Source organism: Elephantulus edwardii, unplaced genomic scaffold (genome assembly GCF_000299155.1).
Source record: "Elephantulus edwardii isolate Elephantulus edwardi_28Jun2011 unplaced genomic scaffold, EleEdw1.0 scaffold00010, whole genome shotgun sequence".
NCBI lineage: Eukaryota > Metazoa > Chordata > Mammalia > Macroscelidea > Macroscelididae > Elephantulus > Elephantulus edwardii.
This window is the reverse complement of record NW_006399760.1, coordinates 1,109,223-1,125,806: the sequence shown is the minus strand read 5'-3', so window position 1 is coordinate 1,125,806 and position 16,584 is coordinate 1,109,223. Positions and strand designations below refer to the sequence as shown.

Here is a 16,584-nt window from a genome sequence, read left to right as displayed (position 1 = left end):
TAAATATCATTCTTTATGGATGCTTTTATTTGTTTCTTTGGATGTTCCCCTAACATTCTCCCTACGAATCTTTGAAAATCTCTTTTCAAAGTTGTAGCTGTCAGAAAGATTGTGCAGCTATCAACTTCTTGCATTTGTTTATTTCTTGGGTTAGCTATTTTGCTTAACCAGAGAGACAAAATTTTGATCTTAAAATTGATTTGAATTATATACACACACACACATACATTTATACATGTATCTACACATACATATGTACACATACATACCTATACATACACAACATATCTAGCTAACTACTGTTTTATGCTGATTTTATTAATAAACTATACCCTAATTGTTTATTTAATTAACCATGTACTCTGAGACATATATTGTACCTGAGAATTTTTGTGTTACACTGAAGAAAACACAGTAACATTGTGATTTTAAAGTTATATGTATCTTAGTTTGTTAGATTCCTTTGAAGAAGCATTATTTCATTGTTCTTATTACAAATCTATTAGATTGTAGTTTAATCCTTTGTAAGGAGCGATCAATTTCTATTATCTGCTTATTAGGGATTTAGCTTTATAATGATAAATTTGAGAGCATCAGAGAGTTGGACATTGACTAGGGAGAATAGAAGGAGAATTGATGCCTTTGAGCTGTGGTGCTGGAGAAGAGTATTGGATGTACCATGGACTGCCAAGAAAACAGATTCATCCTAGAGAGGGTAAAACCAGACTGCTTCTTGGAGGCAAGGATTCTGGGGCTTTGTCTGACATGCTTTGGACATGTTGTAAGGAAGAACAGGACCTTGGAGAGGGACATCATGCTTGAAAGGATAGAGGGACAGCACAAGAGGGGAAGACCCTCCATGAGGTGGATTGATTCAGTTATTGGAGTAATCGGGATGGGTGTGTCAGAGATAGTGCGATTGGCACAGAACAGAGCAGGGTTTAGGGCTGTTGTCCATAGGGTTGCTGTGAGTTGCAAGTGACTTGACGGCACATAACAACAACAGCATCCAGAAAGCTTTAGGTTTTGGTGGGGGGCGCCGCCAGCCGTGTGTGGGGGGGTGGGGAAAATAGTCGGGGGAAAACAGCGCTCGGAACCGGGCCAGGGTTGCCCACTCCCACCACAATGGCCTCTGGGGTGGAAGTCCTTCGCTTCCAGTTGCCTGGCCACAAGGCCGCTACGCTGCGGAACATGAACCAGCATCGCGCAGAGGAGCGGTTCTGCGACATGACCATTGTAGCCTACAGCCTCAAGTTTCGTGGCCACAAGGTCATCCTGGCCGCCTGCTTGCCGTTCCTGCGGGATCAGTTCCTGCTGAACCCCAGCTCTGAGCTGCAGGTCTCGCTGATGCACAGTGCGCGCATTGTGGCAGACCTGCTCCTCTCCTGATACACGGGTGCGCTGGAATTTGCAGTCAGGGACATAGTCAACTATCTGACGGCAGCCTCCTACCTACAGATGGAGCACGTGGTGGAGAAATGTCGGAATGCTCTCAGCCAGTTCATCGAGCCCAAGATTGGCCTTAAAGAAGATGGTGTCAGGAGGCTAGCCTTGTGGCTGGGGCTAGCGCCACCAAGTCTCTACTCCCTCCTGCCAGGACCCCAAAACCAGCACCCAAGCCCCCTCCCCCACCTCCTCTACCACCTCCTTTCCTGCGGCCTGTGAAGCTGGAGTTTCCTCTGGATGAGGACTTGGAGCTGAAGGCTGAGGAGGAAGATGAGGATGAGGACGAGGATGTGTCAGACATTTGCATTGTCAAGGTGGAGTCGGCCCTGGAGGTGGCCCACCGGCTCAAACCCCCAGGAAGCCTGGGAGGGGGTTTAGGCATTGGGGGCTCCGTGGGCAGCCATCTTGGGGAACTGGCCCAGAGCAACGTGCCACCCAGCACTGTGACCCCTCCACAAGGTGTGGTTAAGGCCTGCTACAGCCTATCCGAGGACGCTGAAGGGGAGGGCTTGCTGTTGATTCCTGGGGGCCGATCGAGTGTGGGAGCCACCTCTTGGCTGGTGGAGGCAGCAGCGGTGGCCATGGCTGCTCGGGGGGCGGGGGGCAGCCTGGGTGCAGGGGGCAACCGAGGCCCCCTGCCTGGGGGCTTCTCAGGTGGGAACCCCTTGAAGAACATCAAATGCACCAAGTGCCCATAAGTATTCCAGGGTGTAGAGAAGCTGGTCTTCCACATGCGGGCACAGCATTTCATCTTTATGTGCCCACGCTGCGGCAAGCAGTTCAACCACAGTAGCAACCTCAACCGTCACATGAACGTGCACCGAGACGTCAAGTCGCACTCATGTGGCATCTGCGGCAAATGCTTCACACAGAAGTCCACGCTGCACGACCACCTCAATCTACACTCAGGAGCTCGTCCTTATCGCTGCTCCTATTGCGATGTGCGCTTTGCCCACAAACCTGCCATCAGGCGACACCTCAAGGAGCAGCATGGCAAAACCACAGCTGAGAACGTGCTGGAGGCCAGTGTGGCTGAGATTAACGTCCTCATCCGCTAGCATGAGAGGCAGAAGGCTAAGGTCCCTGGGCTGGGTGGGAAGTTGCTTCCTGTGGCCTGGGGAGAGTAGAAGTGGGTAGCCTTGGGCAGAAAGGCACACTTTAGAAATTGATCACACATTCTGAGATTGGGAGGGGGTAAAGATTCCTTGGTGAGAAGACCCAGCCTCTTGAGAGCTGAAGAAAGGACATGGAGAGAGGGTTCTTTGAGAAGACCAAGATAATATGGGGTTCCCAGAGAAAGCTTGCTTCTTGGAGGTGCATGGAGAAGTAGAGGGGGAGGGGAAGGGTCCTATATAGAATAAAGACAGATTGGAAAATGTTTTAGTCTGGGCTATGACTGCCCATGAGGAGGTTCTGACATTTCTTGAAGTTGGGATTGGGTGGGTGAGATTTGGGAGGGAATTTGGCCAGGGGCAATTTACATGCTCCTGTTTAGAATAGATCCTTTGGGAGCGGGAGTGGTAGAGGTGGTTGAATCCCAGAAGAAAAAGGGGAGGCAGCTCTTGCATGATGCTGAGGGAAGGGTACTGCAGGTACAAATCCTAGGGAGAATTAAGTGAGGGGCCAGGTAAGGAGAACATGGAGGTGAATGAGCATCCTGGGTAGATATTGGGAAAGTGGGGGTGGGGGGAAGGGCACTTAGAAGAAAGAACACAAGGAGGACTGTTGGGGAGGGAAAGGAGTAGAGACTTACACAGTATTTTTTAAGAAAAAAACGTATTTTTTAGGATTTTTTTCCTGGAGTTTGGGGTTTTAGTTTTTCTGTTTTTATTTTCCAGAAAAAAAAAAAAAAAACCAAACACACACACACAAAAAAAAAGCTTTAAGTTTTCTTTTTTATTTATATGAATGAGTAGGAGTCAAAAAGTAGCATAACATATAATAATCATATAACATTTAAAGATTTTTTAAAGTATAAAAAGTTGATTTATTATTTTAAAAATATTTTTAGACTTGATTTTTTGAAATACTTTTTAGTAAAGGGTATATGCCAGGTTCTAAAATATCTTTCTGTTCTGCTTGAGACAATTACATAGCTATGGGTCCCAGCAAGATTTTAGACAAAATGAACTAGAATACAGTTAGAATGGAAATCAATTGGCAGTACCAAAAAAAGAACTATTAAACCTCCCACTTGCCCCCCCCAAAAAGAACTATCCAGAGTACTTGCAGTCTCTGGTAGTCTATTCCTAATTATATTATTTAAAATTATTTCTAAGTACTCTATAGGAGAAGAATACAAAACTCCCATGGATGGCCAAGAGAACAGATACATGTCTTGGGGAGGGTGCAGCCAGAGTACTCTTTGGAGGCAAGAATGATGAGCCTTCACCTCACCTCACATAACTTTGGGCATGTTGTTAGGAGGGTCTGTTCCTTGGAGAAGAACATGATGTTGGGAAGGGTGGAGGGTCAGCGAAGGAGAAGACCCTCAACCAGGTGAATTGACACAGTGACTACTGTAATGGGCTCTTGTGCATCAGGAAGTATGATGATGGCACAGCATAGAACAGCGTTCAGATCTTTTGTTCATAGGGTCGTTAGGAGTCTTGCTTGACTCGACAGCACGTAACAACAACAACTGCTAGATGCCATGTGTAAGGAAATCGTAAACAAAATAAGATCCTTATTTATATAGAAAAGTCTAGTGAAGAAGAGAGATTAGTAAAGTAAATAAACGAGGTTAAAATTTTGAAGCCAAATACAGCAATAAACACAGCACATTTTGATGATGGCACTAATGAGATTGGTTATTGGTTATGTTTTGTTCTTTTGTAAGTAGTAGCTGTGAGTCAGAGTTAACAACTGTGTAACAGGTGGAGTTGTTAAATAAATTGGGGATCAAGACTCAAAAGCAGCCAGTGACAACAAATGTATTTAAAATAGGATATGGCATAAGAGATGGAGATGAGATATATTAACTCAGTGACTGGGTAATGGGGACAGGTGTGTCAGAGACAATAAGATTGGCACAAGATAGAGCAGGGTTTAAGGCTGTTGTATGTAGGGTTGCTATGAGTTGCAGGCAACTTGACGGCACATAACAACAACAACATTGCCAACTCAGTTTCAGCTGTTAATATTTACTGTTCTTTGTTCGTGAATAACTCTACCCACTATTTACCTCTTCCCACTAGATTAGTATTTCCGTTTTTAAAAAGAAAATTTACATGCATTTTAAGTGTGAAATAATTTCGACATATGGTTATACTCATATAATACATTCTTTTGAAGATAATAGGATCATTTCATCACCTTGATTAGTCCCTGTGATGCCTTTTAGTTAGCCTTTTGCTCTTCCTCTTGCTTCCCCCACCCCAATCTGCTGTTTTCTAATTAAAGACATAGATTACTTTCAATTGTTATAGTATTACTTAGTCTGTACATTTCATGACTGACTTTTACTCACCACACTGCTTTTGAGATTTGTTTGGATCGTTGTATCAGGATTTAATTTCTTTTTGTTGCTGAGTATTATCCTGTTGTATGAATTTGCCACAGTTTCAGTTGTTCACAACAGATGTTTATGTTCTGTTATTGTCTAGTATGAATAATTCTGTACATTTTGTATAAAACTTGCATGTAGTAGACTCTTGTTTTTATTGGATAAGTACCTAGGAATGAAATTATTCAGTCACAAGTATATGCTTAACTTTTTGTAACCTTTTACTCACCCACTGTTGTTGTGTACCATTGAGTTGAAACCCACCAATAACTTACCCTCAGGCAGATTTTCAGAGATAGTAAATCAAGTGTTTTGGGATTCCCATTCTCCTTAAGGTTAGCCACAATATGGTGTGATCCACGCAGTCAAATGCTTTGCATAGACAATGAAACACAGATATACATTCCTCTGGTACTCTGCTTTCTACAAGATCCATCTGACATTGGCAGTAATATCTCTAGTGCCACAACCTCTTCTAAATACAGTTTGAATTTCTGGTAATTCTCTGTCAATGTTCTGTTCGAGTTGTTTCTGAATAATCTTCAGCAGGATTTTGCTAATGTGTGATATTAGTGATATTGTTCCATAATTTGCACACTCTGTCGGGTCATCTTTTTTTAGAAAGGAAATAAATGTGGATCTCTTCCAGTCAGTTGGCCAGGTAGTTGTCCTCCAGATTTCTTAGCACAACCTGGTAAGCACATTCAGGGCAAGCATCTGTTAGTTGAAATATGCCAACTGGTAATGCATCATTCCTGAGGCTTTATTTTTTGCCAAGTCCTTCAAAGCAGCCTGAACTTCCTCCTTCATCATCATTGCCTCTTGATCAGATGTTGTTTCTTGAAATTCTTTTATTAGTCAGTTCTTTTTGTTATAGTGACTCTGTATACTCCTTCCATGTTTTAATGTTCCCTGAATCATTCGATATTCTGTCCATAGCATCCTTAAACATTGCAATTTGAGGCTTGAATTTTTTCTTTGGTTCTTCAGCTTAAGAATGCCAAGTGACTTCAGCCTTTTGATTTCCTATCTCTAGCTCCTTGCACATTTCATTATAATTCTTTGTGTTGTCTTCCAGAGCTACCCTTTGAAATATTCTATTCAGCTTCTTAACTTTTTTATTTTTTTCTCTTTGCTTTGGCTTCTCAGTACCTAGTACAATTTTTGCTTTGGCTTCTTGGTGCCCTAGTGCAATATTCAGAAACTCCTCTAACATCCGTTTTAGTCTTTTCTTAAATAAATGGGAAAATGTTCTCTGCTAATTGATAGGAAGACTAAACAGAGTGAAAATGGTGATCCCACCAAAAGCAATCTACATGTTTAAATGAATCTCCATTTTTCAAATTTATTTTTCAAAGAGACAGAAAAGACAATTGGCAAGTTCATTTGGAAAGGAAAGATGCAAAGCACTTCTGAAAGAAAAAAACTAAGTGAGAGGTGTGACACCCCATGATCTTAAAATCTGTTATATTTGTAATAAAGAAAACAACATGGTACCAGAACAATGACAGATGACAGAACAGTGGAGCAGAATTGAGAACCCAGAAATTAATCCATCAATCTGTCAGCTGGTATTTGATGAGAAAACAAAACCTATCAAATGGGAAAATGATAATGCTTACAAAAAACGGTGCTGGCAAATCTGGAATTTTACCTACAGAAAGATGAAGCAGGATCCACATCACACACTGTATACAGAAATTAACTCAAGATGGATCTGAGACCTATAAAGAGCAAACCCATAAGGATCATAGAGACAAAATTGGATCAAACTTGGGCCTAGCCTATGGTATAAATAGATTGGCAAATATAGCTGAAATGCACAATCAGGAGAGAATAGCATTGATGAATGGGACATTCTAAGGATTAAGTCTCTGTGAACATCAAAAACTTTTCCCAACAGGGTGAAAGAAAACATACTGACTGGGAAAAAAACACATTTGGCAATGACATGCCAGGCAAGGGTCTCAAAGAAAGTTTACAGAATACTATAGGGCCTCCACAAGAAAAAGACTAATAACTCAATTACAAAATGGATGAGAGACATGGAAGTTTTTTGGATGATCAATAGGCACATGAAGAAATGCTCAAAATCACTGGCAGTAAGAGTTGTGCAAATCAAAACCACAATGAGATACCATCTCACTCCAGTAACAGTGGTAAAGTTTAATAGGACAGCAAGCAATAAATGTTGGAGAGGTGAGATGGAACTCTCGTACACTGTTGGAGAGATTGTAAAATGGTACCACAACTCTGGATTCAGTGACTAGAGTAATGGATGTCAGAGACAGTAAGATTGGCACAGGATAGAGCAGGGTTTACAGCTGATGTACTTAGGGTCGCTGTGAGTGGCAGGCGACTTGATGACACATAACAACAACAACAATTCTAGAAGGCAGTTTGACATTTCCTCAAAATATTGAACATAGAAATTCCATATGACTGAGCTATTTCACTGCTTGGAATATAACCTTTTGAAAATAGAAATGAGACATATGATTTGTACACTGATGCTCCCAGCAGCATTATTCACAATCACAAGAACATGGAAACAGCCAGATGTCCATGAACAAACAAATGGCTTGAGAAATTGTGGAACATTCACACAGTGGAATACTGTACAGCACTCAGAAGCAATGATTTCAGAAAATACTACACAACATGAAAGAGGCTGGAGAGCATTGTACTGAGTGAATTAATGCAGTCTAATAAGGACAAATACTGTTAAAGATCATCATCATAAAAACAAAGAATAACTAGTAAAATGTGTATAGAAGTTCAGAAGCAGAAGGAGTGGGACATGGGGGATGAGAGTGAAAAGGGAGGGAAATCATTGGATCGCAGGTTTTGGTGAGTGGAGGCATACAGTGAAGGAATTAGGAAAGATCTAGGGGAGACTTGAAAAGACGGGGTAATAGTGGGCATAGGTCAGCAGTGATTTATAAAACTCAATTTATGGGAATAAGATGAACAATATGAATGAAGGAATGTGTGAAACACAATGTGCTTGAGTGAAACACAATGTATGTACATAGGGTCACTGAGTCACAGGCAACTCAAGGGCACATAACAGCAAAAATAGTGCTCAAGAACAGAAAACTTACTTTGATGAAGAAAAGTTAAAACTTTAACATTGATTTACTCTAATAATAAATTGGCTTAGTTAGAGTAAAGGTTTGGGGAATTGAGAGCGTTTTGCATAGGTGGAAAATGTCTTTTTAGAAAGGATCACTAAAGCACAGAGAGCTGCTAAACAAAAGGCTGGTGGTGTGAGCCTACCTGGTGTTCTGGATGAGAGCAAGGTGATGGTCTGCTTCTGTGAGAATTGAAATTCTGTTGCATGTTTATGTGCTATTTGATCAGGATTCTTCTGTAGAATCCTTGATCTAAATGTTCAGTAATGATAGCTGGACACTATCCATTTCTTCTGGTTTTAGTAAAGGAAGCAGTCATTTGTAGAAGCTATCATCCACACATTTTTACTTCCTCCTTCTATTTTTCTGATGGTTTTAGTAAAGGAAGCAGTCATTTGTCGAAGCTGTCATCCACACATTTTTACTTCCTCCTTCTATTCTTTTTCTGATGCCTTTTCTTCCTTTCTTGTTCCAGGTGAATACACCACCCCCCCCCATACCCCCAGATATTCCACAATGATCTAGGAGGGAGAACAGATGCATTAGATATTAGACTAATTAAGTGGAATGTTCCATGAGAACATGACCCTAAACCTCAAAATCAGTAAGCCAAATCCCCTGAGCTGTTTTGGTTTTGTGTACATTGATTTTTCATTCAAGTATTGTTATAGTGTTATTGCCACTACCAGCTTACTGGGTTTTTTTTTTCAATCCTCCTTGTTGTCCTTAATTTTCATACTTTTTGGGGGGGTCATAATTTAATAGATGTTTGGATTGTGGTTTAATCTCTTAATTTTCCATTTAAAATATTTTTAATCTTTTTTTCCCCACTTATGATTACCCTCCATATTATGCACCTTTAACTTGTCTTAATATTAAATTACTCTTGGTAAAATATATGAAGTTTGCCAACAGTAAATCTCTACTTAGTATCCTTCTTTTCTGATTTTTCATGCTATTATCTTCAGTTTTACCGTGTACACTTACCACAACAATGCAATTACTTTTTAATTTAAATATTTATAGATCTCTCTGTTGTTGTGTGCCATTGAGTTGGAATCAACTCATAGGATACCCTCCAGTGAATTTTCAGAGGCAGTAAAGTGCACAAAAGGAAATTACTCCTTCTTCTTCCGCAGAATAGATGGTCAATTTGAACCGTGTGCTTTTGGGATTGCATTGCAGTTTTGTTAGAAATAAAAAAAATTTAAAAAAAGAAGGAAAGATTTATTTCTTGTTGTTGTTATTACATGGTACAATTAGAATTCACTTTTCCATAAAAGAAGAGAGGATATGGATTTCAGCATTAAAGACAGAAGTGCAGGAAGAATACTGTTACCCTGTTAACATTGATATGAAATAACCAGTAAATACTATGTGAGTATAAGGGTACTCACTTCACTGTCTAATTGTACAGGGCAAAGCAAAACTAAAAGAGATATTGCCTTCTCAATCTACAATAAGATATGTATATGAGAGAAAAGCAAGATATAGGATGTGCATGAATTAAGGCATCATATACACAGTCTCTCTTGAGGTTTGACATTCCTAGTAATTTTACATTTGATCATTTAAATCATATGCCTGTGTTTAGTAATATTGAAAACTATAAAAAAATAAAAAGCCCAAGTGTGGGTTTTGGATTATTTACTGTGTTGTGACATCTAGCTCTTAGGAATGGTATGATAACTCAAAATAGAGTATTTTATAACTAGCTGGACAGTTGCAAGCCAGTGGGGACCAGGATGGCCAGGTATTGGTGGGCCCTGATTGGACAGAAGCATTCTGTGATGTTAACTGACAGGGCTGTATAAGCTGGCACAGCTAAAAATCAGGGCCTGATCACAGATTACTGAACGTCCTTGAAAAGATGTGTTTGTTGTCATTTTTATTTACCTCATTTATCATTTTAAGGTGCTCAGTACATTCAAATTGCCATTTTTTATTATTTTTTTCAATTATAAGAATTCCCTTAGTAGTTCTTACAGTGCAAGTTCACTGAGTGTGAATTCTATTTTATTTACTTGAAAAGATCTTTATCTGCACTTGAATGACAATTTCAGTAAAGAAATCTAGTTTGACACAGATTTTTTTCCTCGTAAGTTATTTATAGTCTCATTGAAGTCTATTAAAATCTGTTACGTAATAAGAAATTAGATGTCATTCATGTATTTTACTCAATTTTTTTTTTTAACTCTAGCGTCTTTTGAGTTTTTTCCCTTCCATAGTCCGTCCCATTCTCAAAAAAACTTGGTCCAACAGAATGTGGTGATTATTAAATAATAGCATTAATGTCACATGCCTGTCAAACCTTGGTGAAGATTATTCAAAAACAGCTGGAACAGTACATTGACAGGGAAATGCCAGAAATTTAAGCTGCATTTTAAAAAAGTCCTGTGGTAAAAGAAATACTGTTGCTAATATCCAATAAATCTTGGCTAGAGAATACCAGAAAGATACATACCTGTTACTGACTATGCAAAGGCATTTGATTGAGTGGATCATAACAAATTATGGATAATATTGAGAAAAATGAGAATCCCAGGGCACTTAGTTGTGTTCATAGGAAATCAATGCATAGACCAAGAAGCTGTTGTCCAAACAGAACCAGGAAACAGTGCATAGTTGAAAATCATGAAAGGTGTATCCTTTCTCCATACCAATTCAGTCTGTGTGCTAAGCAAATAATTTGAGAAGCTGGACTATATGAAGAAGAATGTGACATTGGGAATGAAGGAGAATGCTCAACAACCTGAGTTAGGCAGATTACACAACCTTCCTTATGCAAAGTGAAGAAGACTTGCCACAAAAGATCAAAGACTTGAATATGACTTTGAATATGGTTATATCTCATTGTCAGGGGGAAAAAGGTAACATGATGAAGGTTAAGAAAAAATTGAAGTTGTCAGCTTCATTTTACTTGGATCCACAATCAATACTCATGGTTACAACAGTCAGGAGATCAAAAGATGTGTTGTACAGGGGAAATCTACTGTCAAGGATCTCTCCAGAGTTCTAAAGACCAAGGATGTCTGTTTAAAAACTAAGGTATACCTTTTACAAGCTATGGGTTTCCACTTGTTTCTTATACACCTGAAAATTGGACGGACAATGGTGGCATAAGGATGACAGGAGAAAAATGGATGCCTTTGAATTTTTATATTGGAGGAAAGAACTGATTGTCTACAGACTGCCAAAGAACAAACGTCTATCTTGGGGGAAGTGCAACCATGGCCCTTTTTAGTGGCCAAAATGATGACTCACATACTTGGGCAGGTTGTACGAAGATAAAAAACCTTGGGAAAAGACATTATACTGGGAAAGGTGGGGGTAGAGGAAGGTTGAGAGAAAGATAGGAAGACCCTTAAATGGATTAACACAATGACTAACACAATGGGCTTGAATATATCAGGGTTGGTGAGGATGGTGCAGGGATAGGGCAAGGTTCAGATCTAATGTTCATAGGGCCACTATGAGTCATAGTCAAGTATCAGCCAGACTTATATGTACAGGTATGTTTTAATTTTTCCTGTTTAGAGTTTGTTAATTATGTAAGTTATTGGGGTTTGCCCCTCAAATTGAAGACATTGATTGTTTCTAGAAATTTTTTTTTTTTACCCCATTTTCTACTTTGTGATGTTGGTTGTTTTTCACTTTAGTTAAGATCTCAGACTTACTGCAATTGTGTCGAAACTGATTCCTAGCTGGTCCTCTATAAGGTTTCCATTGCAGAAGGGATTACCTATCTTTCTCCTTCACAGCTGGTGGAAGATTTTAACCTCTTCAGAGAGATTCAGCCTTTGAATTAGCAGTACAGTTCCCTACCAACATGGCCATCAGAGCTCCCTTACATTCCCTGATACTGTCTCACAAATATCTGCAGCTCTCTTCATCTTAGTTTTTTTAAAGGGGTGGTGGTGAAGAAATGGCAATTATTATATATCAACTCTGGTCCCATGCACTGTGATAACCTATTATATATTGTCATTACGTATGTTTTAGTCATGTATTACTTAACATTTTATAGATGAGTATGAGTTTTGGATCATTTTAGTTATTTACCTTCTGCCATTGTAACTGTATGTAGTTCTATTGGTGTAGTATGTAATGTGTCAGGCTGCTGATTGCAAGGACAGTGGTTCTAATCTAGCAGCTGCTTATGCAGGAGAAAGTTAAGTAGTCCTATAAATAAACCTGATGAAAGGTTGAGGTGAGTTAGTGAGTGGTTTATTCTGTGTGTAGGTGGAATAATCAGAATTTGACTTGTCTTCAAAACTCGATGTTGTTTCTGTTTTTCTCAGTGTATATTAAAATAGATTGCTGAGACAGTTTTTAAATTTTACTTTTTGGGGGGTTATTAAGTAGGTAAAAATTTAGCTTTGTATGGTTATGATTTTACTTAAAGGTAAAGGAATTAAGTAACTGACTCATTAACTACTAACTTTGTATGTGATTTACTATAACTAGCTATAATTTTAAGTACTCTTTCTGAGGTAGGAAATGTGTGTCAGTGATTTTCTAATAGTACTGTTTAGTCAGTGTCACTCATAAAAAAGACTTGCAGCTTCAGCTGTGGGTGGGAAACTGATTAACTGTATCTGATCTGTTTACAATCAACTGTGGGTAGGAGCTGATTAGAGATATTGTAGCTGATGTTAGATGGATCTTGGCTGAAAGCAGGGAATACCAGAGGAATGTCTATCTGTGTTTCATTGACTATGCAAAGGTATTTGACTGTGGCTGACTCTGAGAAGAATGGGAATCCCAGAACACTTGATCATTCTAATGCGAAACTTATACTTGGACCAGGAGGCAGTCGTCAGAACAGAGCAGGGGAACACCGCATGGTTCAAAATTGGGAAGGGCGTACGCCAGGGATGCATCCTATCTCCATACCTTTTCAACCTATATGCAGAACAGATTATCCCGGAGGCTGGGCTGTATGAGGAGAAATGTGGGGTCAAGATTGGTGGACGATTTATCAACAACCTGCGTTATGCGGATGACACAACCCTGCTTGCTGAAACTGAGGAGGACCTGAAGCGCCTGCTGCAGAGTGTCAAGGACTGCAGCCTCCAATATGGATTGAGGCTCAATGTCAAGAAGACAAAGATTCTCACCACTGGACCAATTGGCAGCATCAGGATGGATGGTGAAGAGATTGAGATTGTACACAGCTTTAGTTTGCTTGGCTCCATAGTCAACAGTCTTGGCACCAGCAGCCAGGAAGTTAAAAGGCGCATTGCCATGGGAAAGTCTGCTGTTAGAGACCTCTCCAAAGTGCTGAAGAGCAGTGGTGTCTCTCTGGAGACTAAGGTGCGTCTCATACAGGCCATGGTCTTCGCAATCACCTGTTATGCATCAGAGAGTTGGACAATGACCAAGGAGGATAGAAGGAGAACCGATGCCTTTGAGCTGTGGTGCTGGAGAAGAGTACTGAGAATACCATGGACTGCTAGGAAAACAAATAGATTTGTCCTGGAGAGGGTTAAACCGGGTGGCTCCTTGGCGCAAGGATTCTGAGGCTCCGTCTAACTTACTTCAGACATGTAGTGAGGAGAGACCGGTCCTTGGAGAGGGACATCATGCTTGGGAGGGTGGAGGGACGGCGCAGGAGAGGAAGGCCCTCTATGAGGTGGATTGATTCAGTGACTGGGATAATTGGGATGGGAGTGTCAGAGACAGTGCGATTGGCACAGGACAGAGCGGAGTTTAGGGCTGTTGTACATAGGGTCGCTGTGAGTCGCAGTTGACTCGACGGCACATAACAACAACAACAACAACATGGGTGGAAGCAAACAGGATCTGGTGGGTGGGCCTTTGTGTTTGAAAGTCTTTGGGCCCTGGCTTCTGGCCCTCAGGCCTGGTAATTATGGATAGAACGTTGTTCTAAGTGGTGCAGCACTTGTCTGTCAGTTTGCTGTATTGAGATTTACTTGAGGTTGCTGTGATAACTGAAATCTGTGCCACCGCACCAGTATGTCAAATGCCAAAAGAGTTTCCCATCTTAGACAGGTTTTGGTGGCACTCCTTAATTAAGATGAGACTATGAAGCAGGATGGGCCATCTACTTACTAAATAACAGGTTTTTAAAAACCCTGTGAACACTAAACAAAAAGGATAGTTGTAGTGTAGTGGTAGAGCCCTGATTGGAAGTCAGTTGAAATGAGGAAAATCAGTAACAAACATTGTTTAACAGTTGGAACATGGAATATATTTAGCTTGCATGTTGGAAAACTGGAAATTATTAAAAATGAAATGGAACACATGAATATCAGCATAGTAGACATTGGTGTGATAGACCAGCTTTAGCAACTTTGAATCAGATAAACATAGGGCATACCATGCAGGGAATGAAAAAAAGAGGAAGAATGGTGTTGGGTTTCTAGTTAAAAAGTCAATTTCAAGTTCTATCTTGAAATACAATGTTGTGAGTGATAGGATAATACCCATACGCATACAAGGAATACCCATTACACGACTATTTTTCAAGTATATGCTCCTACATCTAGAGCCAAAGAGGAAGAAATTGAGACTTTTTACTAAATTTTGCAGTCTGAAATAGACTGAACGTGCAATCAGGATGTGTTAATGATAATTGGTCGCTGTAATGCAAAAGTAGGAAACAATAAAGAAGGCACAGTAGTTGGAAAATATGGGCATGGTGATAGAAGCTGGAATTGAATAATTTAATTTTTGTATTTACATTGTATCCATTGCAAATACTTTTTCTAAAAGACACAAAAGACAATTTTACACATAAATTTCACCTTATGGGCTGCATAGCAATCAGATTGACTACATTTGTGGGAAAAATCTTTGGGAGAAGCTAAATATTGGCAGTCAGAACTAGGCCAAAGGCAGACTGTGGGCCAGATCATCATTTATGCATATTCTGGTTCAGATTGAGGCCGAAGAAAATGAAAATAAATCCACAGGAACCAAGATAAGATCTTGAATCAATTCCATCTGAATCAAGAATATTATCAATGAAGAAAGAATGTGGATGACCCCATTGCCAGAATCCACCATGATGTGATACTAGTGATGTGATCAGAGGCATACAGGAACAGCACACCCTGGATTGAGACATACATGGCTGGCATGTTGAAGATCTCAAACATGATCAGAGTCATCTTACGCCAGTCAACCTTAGAGTTCAGGGGAGACTTGGTCTGCAGCACAGGGTGCTCTTCAGGAATCACACGCAGCTTGTTGTAGAATGTGTGGTGCCAGATCTTCTCCGTATCTTCTCAGTTAGTGAAAGTGCTCAGTGGAGTACTTGAGGGTCAGTATGACTCACGCTCTGGGCCTCATCACCCACACAGGAGTCCTTCTGGACCTTGCCTTCCATCCTGTCCTGGTGCCGAGGGAGCCCCACATGGGGGTGGGGGGGGAGAGACAACCATGGGGACGTTGTTGCTCACAAAGCCAGCTTTGCACGTGTCAGAGCCCTTGTCAAGCACAAGCGTGGCAATGTCATGGTGAGCGGGGGATGGTGAGTGCACACCTGCCGTGGTGACTTTGCAGAGAGGCCTGTGCTCCCTGGGTGGATGAGATCTTGAATACCGGGATTGTCGTGTTTTTCTTTGTTTCACAAGTTTTTCCAGTTTGAGATGTTGCAGTCTTAGCACTTTTTTCATTTTAAAGTTTCAATTTTAAAGAATCCATATCCAAAAGATTATGTAAACATGAAGTCTTGAGAGTTTTTATCTTGGAAAATTAAGTCTGTGTGATAGGAAGAGAAAACTAAAGCCTTTGTGCACTCAAGAACACCACCCTTAGAAACATCCCAGAGCAGGGCTATAGTGGATTTTTACTGCCTTTTTTGCTTTTTCTTATTCATGCCCTCTGTTTCACCTTTCCCACTTCTCTTTCCTCTTCCAGGTGTGTTCAGAGGATGAATCCTTTGTAACTAATGTTGCCATTGTGTCACAAGGCAGCTCAGAAGCCTTCAATGGCTCTATATTACCTACTGACTGAGGTCTAAACTCTTATGAGTCATATACATAGTGTTTCATGGTCAGATCACTTATTTTTTTTTTTTTTTTGCACTTCTTTCTCAGAAAATTCAACTGATTTGGGCAGCATATTCCCTAAACCTGCTGTACAATTTCCTGCTTCATAGTCTTGTTTGTTCTTCCCTGTCAGTTTTATCTCCTTTTAAAACCCACTGGAATCCAGTTTTAAGCATGGCTCCATTTCTGACTCAGCTGGTATTTATTGGACTTTATTCTTAAGTTCTGATTCATTGACTGTTCTCATTCATTTTGTCCTCATATAGACTGTTGAATTTACATACTCACACAAAGAGGCATCACTTACTATCCGTTTGGGTGGCCTTGAGACATATTGAAGCCTATAGCCCTGTAAAATGTTCTTTTGTTGTTTTAAAGAAACCACCACACTTTTATTATTTACCCTTTATAAGTTTAAAGGCCTTCAACTATGCAGAGTAAGCAAGCTCAGGGCAGAGGATCACACATGCTGTGGCTCTTC

The 16,584-nt window shown here is 40.3% G+C and overlaps 1 protein-coding gene and 1 pseudogene across 1 annotated transcript in view; both read left to right on the top strand.

The window, feature by feature from the left end:
* RAB3GAP1 (RAB3 GTPase activating protein subunit 1 (catalytic)) overlaps window positions 1-16,584 on the top strand; it is a 132,924-nt gene that overhangs the window by 5,370 nt on the left and 110,970 nt on the right. The gene's annotated exons all lie outside the window — the stretch shown is intronic.
* Window positions 1,126-2,504, top strand: LOC102860697 (annotated as a pseudogene).